The sequence below is a fragment of the Peromyscus californicus genome, unplaced genomic scaffold, assembly GCF_007827085.1.
Source record: "Peromyscus californicus insignis strain IS unplaced genomic scaffold, ASM782708v3 Scaffold_20__1_contigs__length_68692818, whole genome shotgun sequence".
NCBI classification, from domain to species: domain Eukaryota; kingdom Metazoa; phylum Chordata; class Mammalia; order Rodentia; family Cricetidae; genus Peromyscus; species Peromyscus californicus.
Genome location: NW_026294503.1, coordinates 63,250,830 through 63,257,538, shown reverse-complemented (window position 1 = coordinate 63,257,538; position 6,709 = coordinate 63,250,830).

Genomic DNA, 6,709 nt, shown 5'->3' with positions numbered 1-6,709 from the left:
TTCATATCTATATTCTTTTTTCTTTTCCTTTTTTTTTTAAACAAAACCTCTGAATCTAATCTTGTTCAGCTTTTTTCCTGACCATTAACAATCAACAACTTGTAACCAACCAACCATTGTAAACAATAATATCCATAACTCATTAAATGACTAAAAACCTCCCATCCCACCTCTTGGGAATGTGGGTGTTGTTTTCTTTTTTTTTCTTTTTTTTTTTTTTTTAGGTTTTTCCAGACAGGGTTTCTCTGTGTAGCTTTGCGCCTTTCCTGGAACTCACTTGGTAGCCCAGGCTGGCCTCGAACTCACAGAGATCCGCCTGGCTCTGCCTCCCGAGTGCTGGGATTAAAGGCGTGCGCCACCACCGCCCGGCCGGGGTGTTGTTTTCTTAAAAGTACTTCCTCTTTCTAGGGTGAAGGCATCTTCAGGGGATTCTGAAAAGAAAATTTTGGGGTTGTCAAGTCCTGTATCATTTGTCCAGTCTCTGCATAATGAGAAAGTGCAGGGCTTGTCTCAAGTCCTTGTTCAAGTAGTCTGCCAGGCTGGATCATCTCAGCTAGCCATCTCAAAATTGTCCTGAGTAGTTTGTAGTCCAAAATCGATCTTTCCGTGGTGTTAATCAGCTTAATGGCTTTATCATAGTCCATGTGGAATCATTGTTGTGGGATCCTGTCATCTTTTTGAAGATTTCAAAGTTGCTGCTAGGTGTGGCATGGTTCCCTGAAGACTTTTTTTTTTTTTTTTTTTTTTTTTTTTTTGTGCCTCCTCTGTGGTTTGGGGTAATCACAGTCTGATAAATGTCTGTCTCTCGGAACCATGAATGTTCTTCCCTAGAAGAGAATATCTTCACAGCAATTTCTCCCCACCATTTGTCTCGCCAAACTTGTCAAAACTGACCTTAGTCGATGCTTTCTTGTAACGTGATGGTCCTGGCAATTCTTCTCTGAAGCAGCAGCAGTAAACCTTTTGTCCCAGGTAGCAGCATCACCACAGTCGCCAACACGAGAAGAAGCCAGCAATGTGGAGCAGCAGCCGCTGCCTCCATGGTCCCACCACTGTTTGTGGCTCGGCCCCAGCTGAAGCTTCTCCTTGGCCGGCCTCCAACTCGGGTTCCCCCTGCCTCTGCCTTCTTCAGTAAATCCAACCGGCGTGTGCCACCACAACCGGCCAAGTGTAGCTCGGGCCAGAGCTGGGACCCACAAGGCCACAGACAAGCAGCTTTTTCATGAATTCATACCACGAACATTGGGCGCCAGATGTAGGTGTAACTAAAAACCTTACCCTTCACTGACACTGCTGTCCTCCTCCATAAGAGACCTACTTCCTGTGTGTTTGTCCTTTTTATTGACTTTCTATTCTGCCTTCTCATTGGTTGTAAACCCAACCACACGACCTCCTCGTCACTGCCCATCTATACAGACCTCCAGGTCTTCTATGGTTGGTATTGAGATTAAAGGCGTGTGTCTCCATGCTGGCTGTATCCTTGAACAGAATTTAAAATCCCGAATCATGACATGACACTAGTAGAATTCAGGTGTTTCTGGTACACGGACTGCTCTCACCAAATGTGAGGTGAACTGTTGACCTTGTGTACATCCTACTTCACAAATGAGTCTGTCAGATAAGCTTCAGCTTCCTATAGGCTGAAGATGATGCCCCAACGCTGTGGAGAAACCTTGGGTCACTGTCCAGGTAGCTGGCTATTTCTGTCAACTCACATTTTTTTTTTGGAAGTTGCTTGCATGCACTTCCTGTTTTATTTTTGTTAGGTAATATTATTTCCTTCTTGGGTCTCTGAGGGAGTTGAAGATTAGTTAGTTATAGTTGAAAATTAGTTAGGATAGAAAGTGAATTAGGTACATTTTGGACTTACCAAAATAGGATAGATAATGGAGTTATTTTCTCTGAATTTGTCAAATACAAATGGACTAGACATTGTTTAGGTATTTATTGCTTGTATATATGGTATATAGTTATTGTATTTTTGTATATAGTTTTTCTTATATTAGTTATAACTTTTTTCCTTTTTTCTTTTTATTAAAATAGAAAAGGGGAAATATGGTGATATTTTATTTGTACTGAAATGTGATTTTATTTGTATGTTAATACATAAAGTTGCCTGGGAGTCAGAGCTAATAGCAAGCCATAGCAGAAGCTGGGCGGTGGACAGCACTTGGGAGGCAGAGCTAGCAGATCTCTGTGTGTTCAAGGATACAGCCAGCATGGAGACACACGCCTTTGATCTCAATACCAACCATAGAAGACCTGGAGGTCTGTATAGATGGGCAGTGACGAGGAGGTCGTGTGGTTGGGTTTACAACCAATGAGAAGGCAGAATAGAAAGTCAATAAAAAGGACAAACATACAGGAAGTAGGTCTCTTGTGGAGGAGGACAGCAGCGTCAGTGAAGGGTAAGGTTTTTAGCTCTTAGCTTTTGCTCTGACTTCTTGGGCATTTTAACTTTGTATTGGCTCTGTGTTTCTTATTTAACAAGACAGTTCATCTACAGTACGGGGAGATGGGAAGAAAGCAGAGTGGGAGGTTAAAGGAGCAGAAGCTGAGGTGAACAATGCGCTGCAGAGGAGTGGGCATCACTCCAATAGCCCAGCAGGGACCCGAAAACCTACTCAGGGAAGGAAAGTAAGTGAAAAACACGGCAGGAAAGCACTTTGATCACATATCTTCCTGACAGGGTCTCTCCGTGCAGCCCTGGCTGTCCTGGAACTCACTCGGTAGACCAGGCTGGCCTCTGCCTCCCAAGTGCTGTCGCCACCACTGCCTGGCACATACCTTCATTTCAAAGTCCTGTTTCACTGGTCGGTGGTGGCGCACGCCTTTCATCCCACTCAGGAGGCAGAGGCAGGTGAATCTCTGTGAGTTCGAGGCCAGCCTGGTCTACAGAGCGAGTTCCAGGACAGGCTCCAAAGCTACACAGAGAAACTCTGTCTCGTAAAACAAAGAAAAGAAAAGAAAGCCGGTGTCACTGTAATACAGATCCTGTTAGAAGCACTCAGAATGTCTACAGAGTAGCTCAAGGCTTTCCATTGCAGAGTGCCACTGGATTATTGAACAGTTACTTCAGTGAGCTACCTCAGAGACAACTGAAGGTAAGAAAGGTGCTGTCCCCATATGTTGATCTACCTACTGTGCACAGACAAGAAATGCTTTAATGCTCCATGTGATTTATAACCTGTATTAGCAAGGCTAATAGCTCTAAGCATCATTTGATTCTTGCCATTACAAGAAAAGATCCACACACAAAATATACAAATAAATCCTACAGTCTTAGGGATTCTTTTTTTTTTATTCCCCACCCCCCTTTCTTTTTTCAACAGGGTCTCACCTTGTAACCCTGTTTGGCCTGGAACTCCCTATGTAGACCAGGCTGGCTTCAAAGTCAGAGATCTCCTGTCTCCGCCTCTTTAGTATTTCCAGAGGACCCAGGTTTGAGTCCCAGCACCCACATGGCAGCTTGCCCTGTAATTCTGGTTTCTGGGCATCCAACACCGTCTTCTAGTCTCTGAAGGCACTAGGCATGTATAGAGTGCACAAATGTGTATACAGGCAAAATACTTATAACACGTAAAATAAAAAAAACTTAACAAAAAGTTAGCTGCAGCCTTTAATCCCAGCACATGGGCAGGTGGGTCTCTAGGTTTGAGACCAGCCTGGTCCAGCCTGGTCTAGCCTGGTCTAGCCTGGTCTACAGGTTGAGTTCCCGAACAGTCGAGGCTACATAGAGAATCCTGGTCTTGAAAAAACAAAACAAAGTTAGTTTGCAAGCTGGGTGTGGTGCACACACCTTTAATTCCAGCACTCGGGATGCAGGGGCAGGTGGATCTCTGGGAGTTCAAGGTCAGCGTAGACTACATAGTGAGTTCCAGGACAGCCTGGGCTACACATAGAGAGACCCTGTCTTCAAACCACCAAAAGTTTGCATAAGTGGATTTTTTTTTAAGATTTATTTATTATGTATGTCTTCCTGTATGTCTGCATGAGAGAAGAGGGCATTAGGTCCCATTGTAGATGGTTGTGAGCAGCCACCATGTGGTTGCTGGGAATTGAACTCAGGACCTCTAGAAGAGCAGCCAGTGCTCTTTACTGCTGAGCCATCTCTCCAATCCAAGGGTTAAGTGTTTTATAGACAAAGAAAAACTACATCAGAATCATTTGTAGTCATCATCATCATCATCATCATCTTCTTCTTCCTTTTCATTCTTCTTGGCGCTCTCATCCTCATTTTCCTCCGAGTCTTTTTTTCCTTTTCCAGCCTTGATGGTGCCCTTTTAAAGCTGCCTTGGCCCTTCCTTTGGCTCTTCGCATACAGTGTATTTTCTTTGTTTTCCTGGAGTTCTTTGTCATCCCACAGATCCACAGCAGTGTTCTCCCACATCTCCCCAGTTTCTTGGGAATACAGCTGATGGGAAGGTTGGGATGATCTCCCTTGATTCTGGGACCATAGTCAAAACAAGGCAAAGGAAGGGCCGAAGGAGCCTCTATTAGTTACTTGGAATTACTGTGGCGAAACAGCTGACCAAAGCCACTAAGGCAGGGAGGATTTATGTTGGCTCACAGCCTTGGAGACACAGACTCATCGCAGCAGAGGTGTGGAGAGTCAGAACAGCTCACATCATGGTGGCCAGGAACCAGAAGAAAGGGCATATAAGAAGGACCCAGGGCAAGCCAGGGACCTAGCTTCTGGGTTCCATCTCCTTTGAACATCTTCCAGTTACGTCGTAACACCAAGACTCCATCATTTGGTCACATGATCCATTCATTTGGCTCATCTGGTCAGAACCTTCCTGACCTAATCATCTCTGAAAATGTCCTCAAGTGACACCCCCATAGGTACACTCTACTGATCTCTTAGCTTTTTCTCAAGCCAATCAAGTTGACAATTAAGGTTGACCATCACAGAACTGGAGAGATGGCTTAGTGGTTAAGAACACTTAGCTGCCTTTCCAGAGGACCCAGGTTCAGTTCCCAGCACCCTCATGTCAACTCACAGCTGTCTGTAACTTCAGTTCTTGGGGGTTCAGTGCCCTCTTTGGATCTCCGAGAGCACCAGGCATGCACATGGTGCATAGACATGTGTACAGGTGAAACACCCATACTCGTAAAATTTAAAAAGTGGGGGGGGGGGTTGGGGGGAAGGTGAGGGGGACGGGAGTGGGGAGAACAAGGGAATCCGTGGCTGATATGTAGAACTGAATTGTATTGCAAAATAAATTAAAATAAATTAAAAAAAATTTAAAAAGTAATTAAAACAACAAAATTAACCATTATAAGCTCCTTTGCGTGTGGTGGGGAGCCTGTAACTCAGTGGTTCTCAACTTGGGGGTCACAACCCCTTTGGAGGTTGAATGACCCTTTCACAGGGGTCCCCTAAGACCATCTGCACATCAGGCATCTGCACTACAATTTATAACAGTATCGAAATTATAGTTATGAAGTAGCCACGGGAATAATTTTATGGTTGGGGTCACCGCACATGAGGGACTGTATAAAGGGGTCGGCAGCGTCAGGAAGGCTGAGAACCGCCGCTGAGGAGAACTTGCTATGTAAGCCTGCTGGGGCTTGTCAGACCGCACACGGCCTGGGTGGTCGTTGAACTCTTGCCTTGGCCTCCTGAGTTCTGGCATGAACTTCATTTCTGTTTCCTCTTGAGGAGGAATCTAGGTTTTCATTCCTCTTTCATAATGGGCCTTTCCTTCTTGGCCATGCCTTCCAATGTTCCATCTATAGCTTTATATACTTAGAAATTCCAAGAAGCAGAACAGAGCCCCTGGCACCAGACCCTGCGCCTCCTGCCAAGTCTGGAAACAGCGTGGAGGGTGACTTTTTGTTACGGATGGCGGTGGCCACGCCATCTGTCTCCAGCCTCATCTCTCCTGGCCTGTTCGCATTTTGCAAATGTAGCACAAAGTCCCTTGTGCTTCATGAGTTTTGCACACGCCTCCCCTCTCCCTGGAGTGCTGCCTCCAACAAACATCTCTCTCTTCAATACCTTTCTCCTGATTAATATTCAGCAGGTCTCGGGGCTGGAGAGATGGCTCAGCAGTTAAGAGCACTGGCTGCTCTTCCAGAGGACCTGAGTTCAATTCCCAGCGCCCACATGGTGGCTCACAACCACCTGTAATGAGATCTAGTGCCCTCTTCTGGCCTGCAGGCATACATGCAGGCAGAATACTGTATACACTGTATACATAATAAACAAATCTTCAAAAAAAATTAAATAAATATTCAGCAGGTCTCATCTTAAAAATTCATTTCCTCAGGGAGGCTTTCCTGACTCCAGGTGTGTGTGCTGTGACTTAAAAGCATCATCATAATGTAGAGTGCTGAGCAAATTTATATTTAGTGTTTGTCCCTCCAAATAAGAGGACTCTCTGATCTGCCCACTGTTCCATCCCTGCACCAAGGTAGTGCCTACTGTATATTCACATTGAATGATGATGATTTAAAATGTAATATTATTTTATTATTATTGTGTATGCATATGTCATGGCACACATGTGGAGGCCAGAGGATGACTTTTTGTTGTTGTTGTTTTTCAAGACAGGGTTTCTCTGTGTAGCCTTGGCTCTCCTGGAACTCTCTCTGTAGACCAGGCTGGCCTTGAACTCACAGAGATCCACCTGCCTCTGCCTCCCGAGTGCTGGGATTAAAGGTATGTGCCACCGCCGCCTGGCAGGGCATTGTCTTATAAGGT